This window comes from Palaemon carinicauda, chromosome 5 (assembly GCF_036898095.1).
Source record: "Palaemon carinicauda isolate YSFRI2023 chromosome 5, ASM3689809v2, whole genome shotgun sequence".
NCBI lineage: Eukaryota > Metazoa > Arthropoda > Malacostraca > Decapoda > Palaemonidae > Palaemon > Palaemon carinicauda.
This window is the reverse complement of record NC_090729.1, coordinates 70538183-70554744: the sequence shown is the minus strand read 5'-3', so window position 1 is coordinate 70554744 and position 16562 is coordinate 70538183. Positions and strand designations below refer to the sequence as shown.

General features: G+C 37.7%; 1 protein-coding gene and 1 non-coding gene across 2 annotated transcripts in view; one reads left to right on the top strand and one right to left on the bottom strand.

Annotated features, from left to right (window-relative positions):
- The window catches only part of LOC137641328 (uncharacterized), a 1100455-nt gene that overhangs the window by 956836 nt on the left and 127057 nt on the right, over positions 1–16562 (bottom strand). The gene's annotated exons all lie outside the window — the stretch shown is intronic.
- TRNAK-CUU (transfer RNA lysine (anticodon CUU)) lies at positions 3484–3556 on the top strand. The gene has a single exon. It is a non-coding gene; the product is annotated as a tRNA-Lys (tRNA).

The window sequence follows — 16562 nt, the reverse complement described above, 5'->3', positions numbered from 1 at the left end:
GGGGTCTGAGGCATCCCCCAACCCGAGGCTTGGGCGGGAGTAGGGGGCCTCTCCCTCTACCTTCTCCTAGAGGGGCGGCCTGATCTGCCCCTCTTCGAGGCGGAGTAACCCGACCTGAAGGAGTTGGCAGAAGTTGTAGTTCCCCTGCGGGAGGGCTGAGGAGATGATGACCAGGAAGAGGAGTGGGCGTCCCTCCTTGAAGAGCTGGGAACAGCTTGAGGGGTCACGGTCGTATCCGAGACTGACCTCTTATACGGAGGTCTCCTGGAGGATGATTGCTTAGGGACGTTGACTTCTCTCCTCTTGGACACCTTCTCCATTAGTTCTTCCAATTCCTTCAAAGGAAACAGGGACTCTCCTCCTAGGGGTAGGGTGCGAATGACTCGCGCCTGTCTGTCTGGGATTTTCCTTGCTACCCTGGAAAGCACTGTGTCCCTCTTCCGGAGGACCCAGTTGGCCGTCAGGGAGAGAGCCTGGTATGCCATAAATTTTAGCGCTTTCCCCCCGGAAGTGATAATGTCCGACAAGAGACTCTGTTGTTCCGGGTCGTCGGGGTCTGTGGAGGCCTGTACATTCACTAACGTGGAGGCCCACCAGTCCAGCCATGAAGAGACGTTAATCATGTCCCTCGACATCTCCTCCATCATGCCTGCTTCAGAAGCCGAGAAGGACACAGGGGCTGAGCTGGCCCTTTCGTCCGAGCCGCCTTGTCCTAGGACATCCACGGCTGAGTCCACTCTACAGGGGCCCGGGCGGCGTCCTTCTGGGATATAAATTTTGGCCTGTAGTTTCAGACCCTGGAGGAGTTTGGAGGAACTCTGGGACCTGGGGGCCTCCGCAGTGCTGGCCACCAAGTTATCTATGTACTCCTGGCCGAGTACTAGGTCTGGGGCGAGGGGCAGGGCCAGAGAGGACTTCGGAAGGACGTCCCGATGTGTGTACCTCAAGAGGCTCGACCTCCAGGTATTGACCTTCGGCGCCTCGGGTTCAGGAATCCCATGGGTCCTCCTGATGCGGGCTACTACCCTTCTGTAGGCGGAGTCCTCCGACGGGGAAACCTCGCCTCCGTCGACCGAGGTATCGGCTTGGCTGGGGGGAGCCGTGCTTGGGAGGTAGACTGGCCTCTCCCTACCAGGTCCCAGGGAGGCCGTCCCGCAACCGTAGGGCGCACCGTACACGGTCGGGTCTCGCCGTGTGGCGGGTGCCACCGACCCCGGGAGGCCTTTCGACTGGGCCAAGGCTCTGGACGCGGAGGACACGGTCCCGGTGGGAAGACCCGAACCCGGCAACCGGTCCTTCCCGCTCGCCGTCCGACCCGGTTGGGCTGGTTCGGTCGGGCTGTCTTCTCGGAAGCGCGCTTCCTCCCGACGGGTGGGGTGAACCGAAGGCCTCGAGGACTTGTGCCTGAGAGTGAGGTCCTTCTTGCGTGGCCGGTCGAGCGGTTCCAAGTTGTATGTAGGCAGTGACAACTTGGAGGCTCGATCACTGGACCGAGAGTCTGGCGAGCGGTGCTTCTTGGACTCTCCTGGGGGCACGTAAAACCATTCGCCGCCGCCGGGAGAGACCTCCCTCTTGTACCTACGGGAGTGAGAGCGTGGGCGCCTCCTACTGTGCCGCGACCTCGACCTAGAGCGAGAACGATCGCTATCGGTCCGCGCTCTCTTACGGTGCCGTCTTTCCCTGCGTTCTCCCTCGGAGGATGAGCCTTCTTCCGAAGAGTCCGAGGGTGCCACGTTCTTCCCGTAACGACTGGTAGAGTGATGCGCAGGGGAGGCCCTTCGCCGCCGATCGTCCGAGACAGGGTGCTGGAGAAAGTCCTCGGGAACTGCCGTGGATACCGAGGGTACTGAGACCACTCTGCCCCTACTAGAAGGCCATGGACCCAGGGATACGTCCATCCTCAGCGGAGACCTCCCTGGAGTCTTCGGTAACTTCCAACCGAAGGAGTCGCTACTCGGGCGACGAATTCTCGAGTGGTTCTCTTCTGGCGGGGGGAAACCCGACGCACCGGCCCACGAGGGCGGGGGGGAGACCGAGAACGCCACACTGTCCCATACCGGGTCATCCGAGGAAGCGTGCTCCCCTGCCACGTGGCCCGATCCGCCCGAAACACTCGTGGCCCTTCTGTTTACTCCCGAGGGGCCAGCCCTTGGTTCCTCCGTCACACTGGGTTCACTTGGGAGGACACTATGGGTCACAATTACACTGGGGGCTTGCTGGCCACTCCTCTGCGAAGGAGACGGAGAGGCCGAGGCTTCGTCGGACCGATCACTGACCGACTGTAAGGAAGACACGCCATTCACTTTCTTTGGGGAACGCTTAGATGACTTCTTTTTCTTAGTACCATAACGTACCCACTGAATTCCGTCCCAACTCACGCACTCGGAACATGTGTCCGAGGAGGAACAAACTTTACCCCTGCACGTGGAACAAAGGGAATGCGGGTCCACCTCTGGTTTAGAGAGGAAAGCCCCACACGACTTTCCTGCTCTAGGACCAGGACAACGACGCACGTTCTCCATCGTTCGCACACGAAGGTCAACACTAACGAGTTACAGAAAACCCTGGATAACACAAGGGAAACGGACTGAGGACACTTTGCGAAAACGCACTATCGCAGAAAAAACACAAGTCCGTACACTGGGAACACGTGGGAACACAACGCGCCAAAGGATCGAAAGATTTAAAACGAGAGAGTGAGATGCTTCGGATCTCACGACCAAGAACTTAATGATGTCCTGACCCGGGAAAAGCAGTGACCTGCCCTAATCCGGGCCGAAGGAATTATCCTGGCGGCGGGGGTAGTAACTATCGGGAGCGAGATAGGGGGGTAGCGCGGGAAATCTTGGTCGAATTTGAGAGAGGATCAAGGACCCTCCAAAGAGGTAATTCGAGGTAAAGTATTCGTGTCGGAACAAATATATTTATATACATATATATATATATATATATATATATATATATATATATATATATATATATATATATATATATTTATATATATAAATATATATATATATATATATATATTTATATATATATATATAAATATATATTTATATATATATATATATATATATATATATATATATATATAAATATATATATATATATATATATATATATATATATATATATATATATATATATAAATATATATATATATACATATATATAAATAAATATATATATATATATATATATATATATATATATATATATATATATATATATATATATATATATATATATTCAGCGCATGCACAGTAAACTAGTCAGGTTTAACAATAGCAGTACGTAAGGAAACACGAACCAAGCAAGACTATAAACATCTCTGCTGTCCTTTCTTCCGATAAGAATCAGTATCGCATTAAAACTTCATAATATGTATTTATGAAAAGGGTAGAATATCAGATATACGTTATATTGAATGCAAGAATTCCATATATGCTATAGTTAAGGTAAACACCGGTTATCCCCAATGCCCGGCTAGCTCAGTCGGTAGAGCACGAGACTCTTAATCTCGGGGTCGTGGGTTCGAGCCCCACGTTGGGCGATATACTTTTGGACCCCTCTCTCTCTCTCTCTCTCTCTCTCTCTCTCTCTCTCTCTCTCTCTCTCTCTCTCTCTCTCTCTCTCTCTCTCTCTCTCTCTCAACACAGTGGAATCTATTTAACAGACGTATTTTAGCTGACAGGGAAGATGGGTGAAAGAAGAATGAGGGTATTTAAGTAACTAACCATGGTAGGTAGGGAATACTTTCGAAAGTTAAGTAATAGTGAGAGAAAAGTAAAGTATGGTTTAACCGCTAAATTTTGATCCAAGTGCCTCGCAGTCATGTTTCCACAAATCGAAGATGTTTTTCCGTTCGTCAAGAGAAGGTTAATTCTGAAACATTATAATGAATCGTATTCATAGTATACAGTATGTGAATAAATAAGGATCCAGTAAACATTCGTCAGCAATCGTCGTGGTCAACGCATGCCTTATAAGAAAAAACTTCCAAAACGAATCGTCTTCAATAAAAAATAAAATCAAGAATCATAATCGCATAGATATTTACAATTATCATTCCATCGACGTAAATTCTAGTTGAAGTAATGATTTCATACCAAATAAAAAGTCTCTAAAGTAATTAGTATGTCCCCTATATAATAAAGAGGAAGTGTCACGCTATATATATATATATATATATATATATATATATATATATATATATATATATATATATATATATATATATATATATATATATATATATATATATATATATATATATATATATACAGTCACACTCAGCTCTTCTGGTCCCTTTGGTAAGTGGAGAGGGGCAATAGAGAGGGGGTGCGTGTACGTACATATATCTCTAAATATTTAGGCATTATTTCTGACAGGCCGTGTACACTAATATTCCATAAAATGCTATAAGACTAGAAAACTACAATTTATAGGAAATACATAAAGAATAGGTATGAGCCCTTAATATTATACCCCCCAGACAAAGCGGAATCCAGCATAGCAAACCAGGCATCAGCTCTAAAATTATAGGTTCCCGGACCAGCTAATTAAAGAAATTTAATGAGGGCTAACTATCGCTACCAAGGGAACGAAACACATGAGTAATAACCGCATTTAATTGCTTCACGAAGCTACCGTTAGGGATGGGGTGCCGTGATAACCAAAACGAAGGTCACTTTGGTGCTTGTGACCTAAGAGTCGGTCATGATTTTTTTGTTTTTATTCTCCACTAATCCCTGATCCTTCCACATACTAATGGCTTCTTAAACACCCCTTTAACTGTCTCTCAAGTTGCAGTTGATCGCCTCCATTAAAGAAAAGCTAACACTCAAAGACTGGCAAATATTTGTGGCCTGTTAGTCAGCGTTGGAAAAAAAAAAAAAAAAAAAAAAGTAAAGTTGAATGTAGCTGCCCGAAAGAGCCACGTCTTTTACGCCATTTACTTACAACGATCAAGATCCCCTACTAAAAAAAATCCAAAAGGGAAGAGTTTTGCCAAATATATGCAAATTCGAAAAAAAAAATAAAAGAAATTCACCATGTTCTACAGCGCAGGGCGTTTTAACCTAGGGTACACACATTGGCAACACGTCTACTTACGCGTACAAATACTTGAAGTAGGAAAGGGCAACCAAGACATACACTTGAGTGTCATGTTGAGATTTCTCCTGCTCTCCTCTCGACTTTATACTCCAGTTTCTCCTATCTATATTTAGTCTAATCTATGTTTACAAAACCAGACAACGGAACTGGTTTCATCCACGTATCACTAAATTATTGCGTTATACTAATGTAGCGGATTACATTTTCAGATTTAAGAAATTATTTAGTAATGATACTTGTTACTTGGTAAAAATAGGCTCAGATTTTTGTAATCCAGATATAAGTGTAGATACTGATGAGAGAGAGAGAGAGAGAGAGAGAGAGAGAGAGAGAGAGAGAGAGAGAGAGAGAGAGAGAGAGAGAGAGAGAGCATCCAAGGAAACTTGATCTAACATGAAGAAATACAGTAAGCACATGAAAATAATACAATGAAGTACGTAAATAAATTCAAATTTAAATAATGGTGACAAATATGGCTGAACCTACTTAAAAAGTTAATTCCTTAACCTACGTTAAATAACCTATAATCAAATAAAATGGCAACAATATCACAAGGAAAAAGGCTTTTTGTTCAATATTTAGCTGTTTCCCCTATCTTGGGAAAAAACACCGGTCACTGACCTATTCAAGACCAACATAATAAACGATGGCATTAATATGAACACGAGTTTCACCCCCAAGAGGCTTTTCAACGTGACATGCCATCAGCATAAGTGGGGCTCAGGTGGGCGGGGTGCCAGACCAGGAGATTTGTTGGGTATTTGGGAAGGAAGGGTTAAGGGGGGGGGAAATCAGGGAATGGGGGAGGGGTTTGCAAGGGTCAAATGAGAACCTGTGTCTCTGTAAAGCGAACAAGGAGCTCCTCCGCTAACATATTCGTTGCGACGCCTAACACGAAGGACCAGAGGAGAGGAACGCCAGAGCTTACAGGGCGACCCATGGCTAACACCTCGCTTCTAATGCCATTAGTCATGGATGGAGTAACTCGGGTAGGATGGGACTCGAAGTGAGGAGTTGGCATGAGAGAGAGAGAGAGAGAGAGAGAGAGAGAGATACTGACGGGTCAGTTATAACAGTATCGAAAGTACAAAGATGTAAATAAATATTTTCAAAATTAGTATAATAATGAAAGGACATAACAACAGAGAGAGAGAGAGAGAGAGAGAGAGAGAGAGAGAGAGAGAGAGAATACTGATGGTTCAGTTTTAATAGTATCAAAAGTACAAAGATGTAAATAGATACTGATAATAATGTTACAATAATGAAAGGAAATATCATTACAGCTTGCACATTTTATATTAAGTTATAAAGAAAAATGTCTTAGAGCATGATTCAGTATTATAGTGAGAGACCACAAACTACACTGATAGCGTCATCACATCAGGAATCCTTAAGAATAAACGATTATTTTCCTGCAATGTAAAACCCGTATAATGAAGCATAACTTTAAATGATAACTTTTAACGGAACTGGAATTCATAACAAATGAAGGTTGTAATTTCGACAAAACTCAACCATTGCAAGTGAAAATATGACGCCAGGCAGAGAGACAAACAAAAATTACAAGGGTTGTGGAAGACTGTAGGAAATATCCCTATCATGCAATCCGTGAGTCAGGATTACAGCCACGCCCAAGCCTGATATTTTCTAGTTGTGTTTCCAAAATTACCATCCTTTTCAGATAAGGTGAGGAGTAGGGGGATGCTACAGATCCACCTGCTAAGTCATCAGCCGTCCATAGAAATAAAGGGAGCAAAGTGCATAGCGCTAAACAATGGCGAGGACAATGTAAATGAATCGTGATTACAGGCATTAATCAACAAGTCATAAAATTATTAGAAATGAATGGCTTATGTAGAGATCTCTCTCGCTCTAATCCTGAAGGGGTATGACCGAGGCCACCGAGATGACTGTCTGATGTACCTTTCATTAAAAGTGACTATGACCCTTCTCTTCAAGAGGGCTCACAATCTGTCATTCATACAAAAACCTTTCCCTAATACAATTAGAGATAGCTTACTTAGAGCATATAAACTTCTATATAAATATTGCAGTCACTTTTCATTCACCCGCATAAACTTAAGGATAAAGTGACTTGTTCACTTTAAGCACGATTTTCATCGACGATTTACAACACTTATGAGCAATATAGTTTTATTTTAGTATTTTGTAAACATTGCACACAAACTTCACCTAGTCAGTATTGCTGCAAAAATTGAATATGAACAAGTTCAAGGTTGTTTGGCTATTACCTTGACGAACGTGCATGACTTATATTACTGTATGTGGACGTGTGAAAAAATTAACTAAGTACCAAATGGCAATGTCTCATATATATATATATATATATATATATATATATATATATATATATATATATATATATATATATATATATATATATATATACATACATATGTATATATATACAGTTGTAACCAAGAAAGAATGGCAATGTTTACATTATATATATTTATATATATATGTATATATTTATATATATATATATATATATATATATATATATATATATATATATATATATATATATATATATATATATATATATACATATATACATATACTGTATATGTATACATATATATATACACATATATATATATATATATATATATATATATATATATATATATATATATATATATATATATATATATTAACTAAGAAAGAATGGCAATGTTTACATAATATATATATATATATATATATATATATATATATATATATATATATATATATATATATATATATAGTAACTAAGAACGTATGGCAATGTTTACATTATATATATATAGTATATAATTTATATATATATATATATATATATATATATATATATATATATATATATATATATATAGTTACTAAGAAAGAATGGCTATGTTTACATAATATATATATATATATATATATATATATATATATATATATATATATATATACATACATACATATACCAAAGGCACTTCCCCCAATTTTGGGGGGTAGCCGACAACAACAAGAAACAAAACAAAAAGGGGACCTCTACTCTCTACGTTCCTCCAGCCTAACCAGGGACTCAGCCGAGTTCAGCTGGTACTGCTAGGGTGCCACAGCCCAACCTCCCACATTTCCACCACAGATGAAGCTTCATACTGCTGAGTCCCCTACTGCTGCTACCTCCGCGGTCATCTAAGGCACCGGAGGAAGCAGCAGGGCCTACCGGAACTGCGTCACAATCGCTCGCCATTCATTCCTATTTCTAGCACGCTCTCTTGCCTCTCTCACATCTATCCTCCTATCACCCAGAGCTTTCTTCCCACCATCCATCCACCCAAACCTTGGCCTTCCTCTTGTACTTCTCCCATCAACTCTTGCATTCATCACCTTCTTTTATATATATATATATATATATATATATATATATATATATATATATATATATATATATATATATATATATATATATGCACAAACATATATATATAAATATATATATATATATATATACATATATATATATATATATATATATATATATATAGTAACTAAGAAATAATGGCAATGTTTACATAATATATATATATATATATATATATATATATATATATATATATATATATATATATATATAGTAACTAAGAAAGAAAGGCGATAATTACATAATATATATATATATATATATATATATATATATATATATATATATATATATATATTTATATATATATATATATATATATATATATATATATATATATATATATATATATATATATTTGTAAAACAGAGACCTTGAGAATGATTCGAATCTGGACAGCGACTCTATCAATCAGGCTAGCAGAAGAATTTTAGTATGTATGTATGTATGTATTTATGTAGGTATGCATATGTGTGTGTTTTTGTTATCAGAGTTATCATTAGTATTCACAAAACATATCTACTCCACTATCATTATTCAAAATGAAAGGGCAAAGGTTTAATCTCGTATCGACAGATCTCAACGCACCACTTTGTTTCTTAACAGCTGTTGCACTTTGCAGCCACCTCTCTCTCTCTCTCTCTCTCTCTCTCTCTCTCTCTCTCTCTCTCTCTCTCTCTCTCTGTGTGACATCTGGACATTCCCTTTGACTCTGAGGGGTTGAAAGTGTTGATCGGGCTCATTCTTTTCACCGACATAAACCAAATATGTTGAAAATTTCCTGAGTCTTTTCATTTCGTAGTGAGGAGAGTTTCATTCTTCTTCCGAACAAGAAGAGAAACCCTGAAAGACAGTTCCTCTGTTGGGGCATTCTTTTACTTGGAAAATGTGTATTTCATCCTTTTGTTCGATGTTCTCACTACTTTGACAAAGGAAAAGGAAAGCACAGCGTTAGCGTTCTTTCTTTTGGGGACCCCCAAGTGTTTTTCCTTTTTGGAGAAATTCCAACAAGTCGACTGGTGTCCATTTCACTTCTTGTGCGTTAATCGCATCAGTCAATGCTATCATACCTCGATATTGTTTTTGTTTTCTTTAGACACATCTGACAATCTTTGCCTTTGTTTTTTTTAAGACAAAGAACATTTTCGGCTTCATTGCGACCTACAATAGTTGACAAAGAATAGAGGTATTGCAAAATGGAGAATGTAATCCTTTATCCCTACTCATCCTATCAGAGGGTTGAACGCCAGTCCTGTAGAATGTGACGAGAGAGAGAGAGAGAGAGAGAGAGAGAGAGAGAGAGAGAGAGAGAGAGAGAGAGAGAGAGAGAGAGAGAGAGAGAGAGAAAACTGCTTCTGCAAAAATTAAAAAGTGACCTCATAGATCTAGATGTAATAAACTGTGATTTTTCAACCAAGCAAACTTGCATAAAAGTTTATTTCCAACTTAAGACAAGAAATGTTGATCACCGTATCAAGAATGACTGTGCTTGGTTGGGATATCACAGAGTATCGGTTCAAATCCTAAAATTGAAGAGTTTCTAGGTATGACTATGCCTATTTATAATACAACTAGAACGTGCACACTATAGAGAGCATACCTTCGCCACCGCCACTTTAGTCACCAAGAAAATTAATGATGTTGTGGGTATTTGACCCCAAAACCTATACATCATAAGATATGCAATTAAATCATGCACAATTTGGCACGGGTTTCATGCAAATCAGACAAAAAAAGGGGCCATAATACAGCAAAAGGCTTTTTTTTTATCTTTTCGTGACCTTGGACGTGACTTTTGACCCAATCACTATCAAAATCTAATCAAATTGTTCTTGGATCATGGCCAATCGTCCTACCAAATTTATAGAGATTTAGGGAAATAGTTTTTGAGTTATGCGAATAACAAATGCACAGATAAGACATACAAACAAATAAATGCATAAACTAGAACAGGCACTCGGTAGAGCGCATATTCATACCTTCGCCACTGCCACCTTTGTCACCCACAACACTAATGATAGAGGTATTTGGTCTGAAAACACAAATAACACAGGATAGGGAAATAAATTATCCACATTTTGGCACTAGTTTCATGCAAATTAGATAAAAATTGGCCACGATATGGCAAAAAAGATTTTTTATACTTTTTCGTGACCTTGGCCTAGACTTTTGGCCCAATCACTCCCATAATCTAATAAAATTGTCTTTGAATCATGGCCAATAATCCCACCAAATTTCATGAAATTTAGTTAAATAGTTTTGAGTTTTGTGATTCGTGTTTGACCTTGACCTTGACTTTTGACCCAATCACTACCAAAATCTAATCAAATTTTCCTCGGATCATGGCCAGTCATCCGCACCTAATTTCATGAGATTCGACTAAATAGATTTTGAGCTATATGGATCACAACCATACACACACAGACGGACATACAAACATACGCTTATTAAAACATAACCTTCGTCGCAACGAAGTTGGCAGAGGTAATGATGATAGTTAAAAATGAATCAATTGTTTAAGCAATATGAGAATAAACATTCTCTAAAAAATTCTCGTTATTTTACATTCGGTTTATATCATCATTATATTCCATTACAGGCCTAAAATATGACATGACATCAGAAGAAATTGTTTATGTCATTAAAACCAGGAAGGAGCATTTATCTTACTCTAAAATGCTCGTCCAAATTTACAAGTCAACCAAATATAGCAAAGGACGTCTAATACATCATCATAACTTGAGAATCAACTAGATGTTCGTCAAATGTCAATTATTTCAGTTTACTAACTTAAGAAGCCACAAGATCCGTCATCTTCCAATTAATTTTCCATCTGCTTGTAGACGTCGCGATGTAGCTGATAAGTTATATCAATATAAATAAATCAGTAATTCCTACAATGAAGGCATGTCCATTACAGTACTCTTTATGGGAGAATTGACTTCTGTGCAAAATAATATTTTTCCTTTGTAAAAGGAGTTAGAGCTATGTAAAGAAGGTAATAAATTTTGATAAGAGATCTGACTTTATATAAAAGAGCTATCAGGTACAAGCGATTAAATGATAATCCTGATAATACCAACATATCAATATCTACCCTATGCTAGAAATCCTTAAGCTTACTGCTAGCGACTTGGACATTGCATCAGATTACCTATGATTGTTTTTATTACAGGAACGAAGAAGGTTACATCGGATTCAGAAACAAATAACTAATTACATATTGTCTAGCAATGATTCAAATAATGTACTTCGTATGATAGATCAAGAGTGTTTCCTCAAATAGCTTTAATAACGTACTTTATACAATTAGCTGTATTTTTTGCTGAGTGAGTACGATTAATTATGGGTTATGTGTGCAAACACAAATGCATTCAAGATCTATTAATCTAAGTACAGATAGATTTGAATATTATTTATCATTTTAATTCCACCATCACATAACCTCTCGAAGAGTACAGTTAAATAGATCACTCGAAGGTGGTGGGGGATCCGTGAAATAATAAGTTTCGAACACTACTTTTCGGTGTCAATTGAATAACTAAAAGACATTCCACTATTTGGTGTTAGACGTTCCATTCATTACTGTAAGAATTTTTAGCTGATTTAAAAAAAAAAAAAAATATTAGTTGGTTTTGCTCATAAAACTGGGCGTGGTAGCAGCCAAGGTCACCGACGACGTCGTTTTAGACTAAAGTACCTGCCAACCGTACACCCGTTTATAACCCTTTCATGTCCATACCACAAATGATTACTTGGAAGCACGCACACACGCGATGAAGATACTGTACGTCAAGAGGCGAAATACTTAGAAGAAAAGAAGTTCAATATTGTTCAGAGAATTTTTTTATCGAAAACAGATGAGCAATAGCTAAAGCCGTATGGTTATTAAGAAACAGTGAATGTGATAGTACTTTTGAAAGGGAAATTGCAGACAGAAGGGAAGAGATTAGATAAATTGAAATTAGACAGAGTTTAGTTTCTCTATTTTAAACTTAAAATTGGCTCATTATTAGATAAAGCCTACAGACTAAGGATTTTCGATGACTTTACTCTTTATCATTCATTACAAGTAATAAAAATCCCAAGAAGAGTACTCCAGAAATACTTTCACTACCTACAACTGATTCAAATCCCAATCATAATATTAGAAGATGAATTACATTGTATTTTCTAATCCTTTACAAAAGACACCTTGTCGTCTGAAATTTCTTTTTATAGGCACAATAAAAATGTTCAAAACTCAATTAAAATATCAAGGAATGAAATAAATCTATTTCAAAGCCTATAAACACCAGTTCGTTGTATTCCGCTCTCCCTCCCCCAAATATGAAACTTTTAAAACATTATTTTACCAATTTACCATTTTCCTTATAGACATGTAAATCAAAAATGTTCAGCGTCGGTGCCCTTAATAGTTGTAACGCCAGATAACGTGAGATCAATCAATCCGTCCTTATCATGGCATTCCTTTGGCCCCAAAGAAACGTCCGATTCTTGCCGTTACTTCTCATGATATTGAAGAATCTTCCTTTCTTTGTGTATAAGCGAGTCAGGTTACACAGTGAAAGATTAAGGGCGGACGCCACGCCCACATAGAGTGAATGAGGTGGAGGAGGAAATGCGAGCACGCCCATACGCCCATTTCACGAACATCTGCATATCTGGGAATAGTGTTGAGATGAAGTAGATGAAGAATAAGAGGAATCAATTCAGTAAGACGGAACTAAAAATTGTATCGTACGTTTTAACAATGAAGAGATGTGTAGCTTTTTATATCCTGATTGAAAAATAATGGAAAAATCAACATACATACATTGTATATATATATATATATATATATATATATATATATATATATATATATATATATATATATATATATGTGTGTGTGTGTGTGTGTGTGTGCATGTATGCATGTACATTATACATACATGAAAATATTATATATATATATATATATATATATATATATATATATATATATATATAAATATATATATATATATATATATATATATATATATATACATATGTGTGTATATATATATATATATATATATATATATATATATATATATATATATATATATGTGTGTGTGTGTGTGTGTGTGTGTGTGCATGTATGCATGTACATTATACATACATGAAAATATTATATATATATATATATATATATATATATATATATATATATATATATATATATATATATATATACATATGTATATATATATATATATATATATATATATATATATATATATTATATATATCAGTACTTAATATCAAAACAAATACATTCGACTTACTACCATCCACTGTCCTACACGTGAAAAGCAAATGTCGAACAATCCACGTACAAAAGTACCTCTGCAAACAACGTCGCACTTGATTGTATTTGTTTATCACCTCTCATCTTGGAGGATGTTTGCGAAACATTGTAATGAGAAGATCCTCGTGCGTGTAAGCAATGGCAGAGGTGACGAAAATAACATCTTGAAGAGAGAGAAGAATCTGTCTATTAGCCCCAGATGACTCCACTATTCATTAGATCAACATCAATTCAGCTATGATGCTAATGGTACTCGTTCCGTTGAGTTGCAAACGATTAAAATTTCAGATTCACATCCACTGAGTTGCCATCGATCACAATTCCAAAGACTTACATCCGTGAATTCCCAATAATCCCAATTCCAAAGACTCGCAAATGCAGTTACCAACGATCACAATTTCAAAGACTAGCATATACAGAGCTGCCAACGATCACAGTTCCAAAGACTCACATCTGATGAGTTGCCAACAATCACAATTCTAAAGACTCGAATCTGCAGAGCTGCCAACAAACACAATTCCGAAGACTCACATCCTCTGAGCTGCCAACATTCAAAATTCCTAAGACTAGAATCTCCAGAGTTGCCAACGATCACAATTCCAAAGACTCACATCCGTTGAGTTGCCAACAATCACAATTCCAAAGACTCACATCTACTGTGTTACCATCGATCACAATTACAAAGACTTACATTGGTTGAGTTGCCAACACTCTCAATTCTAAAAACTCACATCTGCAGAGTTGCCAATGATCTCAATTACAAAGACTTACATCCATTAAGTTGCCAACAATCCAAATTCCAAAGACTCGCACCTGCAGAGTTGCCAACGAACATAATTGCAAAGATTCACCTCGGTTGAGTTGTCACCAATCACAATTTCAAAGACTTGCATCTGCAGAGTTGTCAACGATCACAATTCCAAAGACTAACATCCGTTGAATTGCCAACAATCACAATTCCAAACACTCGCATCTGTTGAGTTGCCAACAATTTCAAATCCAAAAACTGATATCAATTGAGTTGCCAATGATTACAATTCCAAAGATTTTTATTCATTAAATTGCCAACAATCTCAATTCCAAATACTTGTATCCATAAAGTTTCCAACGATCACAATTCCAAAAACTTGCACATATTGAGTTGCCAAAGATCACATTTCCAAAGACTTGCATTTGATGAATTCCCAACGATCTGTTTTCCAAAGACTCGCATTTGTTGAGTGGCTAACGATAGCAACTCCAAAGACTCGCAGCCGTTAAGTTGCCAACGATCTCAATTCCAAATAAGACAAGGCTTCGATTTGCCCTTTCAAATTTTGGCACTTACTGACAAAATTAGGTTTTCGAGTCCTGTTTTATCTTAATCACCAGAATACATTTTTTATTGATTACTGTCTAATGTCTACTATAGTCAATTTCTTTTAGCGATGCAGATTTGCACAGACTCGCAGCCGTGCCCTTTTAGCTAGGAAAAGTTTCCTGATAGCTGATTGGTTGGACGAGATAATTCTAACCAATCAGCGATCAGGAAACTTTTCCGAGCCAAAATGGCACCGCTGCGAGTCGGTGCAAATCTGCATCGATAAAAGAAATGGACTATAGGTAAACAATATTGCCTAATCTCTTCGGTTTCTATAAATGCTGTATTTTCTTGTCATGGAAATTAAAATTATATTTTTGTATTATAAACTTTCTTTGCTAGGTGTCCTAATCATTTTTAAACATCTCTTCTTACATAAATGAAAATGATCATAAAAACGTGTAAATGGAGAAAGAAAACTGAGACCAGAGTACTCAGAATTTACGTATGGCATGTTCACGTATCAGTTCTAAACGAAAATAGTAAACTAAAAAGGTAACTGAATTTATATCTCTTAAACATATAAATTAAAATTACTACCAAACTACAGAAAACGTATTTGTTTCATTTCCATCCCTTTTCTGAAAGAAATTGCACCCCAACCCCCAACAAAAATAATCTTAAACCCCAAAACAAGTTGCTAGTATCAAGCATAGCCATTGTTGTGTTTTTAATACTTGCTCTACAAAAGAAAAAAAAATTAAAGGACTAAATTCATCAACTATATAAAGTCTCTTGTGAACCTATTGAAATATACAGTTATAAAAGTTATGGCAAATTACAGTTTGCCTAAGAAAATCATTACCGCACAATGATTACGAGAGAGAGAGAGAGAGAGAGAGAGAGAGAGAGAGAGAGAGAGAGAGAGAGAGAGAGAGAGAGAGAGATCATGCTGACATGAATCGTGAGAACATTCACCATTATGAGAATCAAAGCGAAGAAAATACCGAGTATGTTTCAATGACCTAAATCATACTAGATTTAACCCGACTGACATTCATTGGACTTTAGACTAGAGCATGTATCACATTTTGAGGAAATGCAAGTACATACAAACCAGCGTCATGACTTCATGTGGTAATATCCTCGCAAAAAGTACGGGGAGATCACTAAATCGCTCGACCTATGATTGACCTACGATGAAGCTTAGATCATGAGAACCTCGTTGCATAACTTTGACATAGGATACTTTATTTGACCAACAGATTTACACAGGACGAGAGAAAAACACACCACCTGAATCAACTATTTTTAGGTCATATGGGAAGTTCACAAATAACAAAAGAATATTGCAAACCTTTACTTCTCGCATATATTTGTATCAC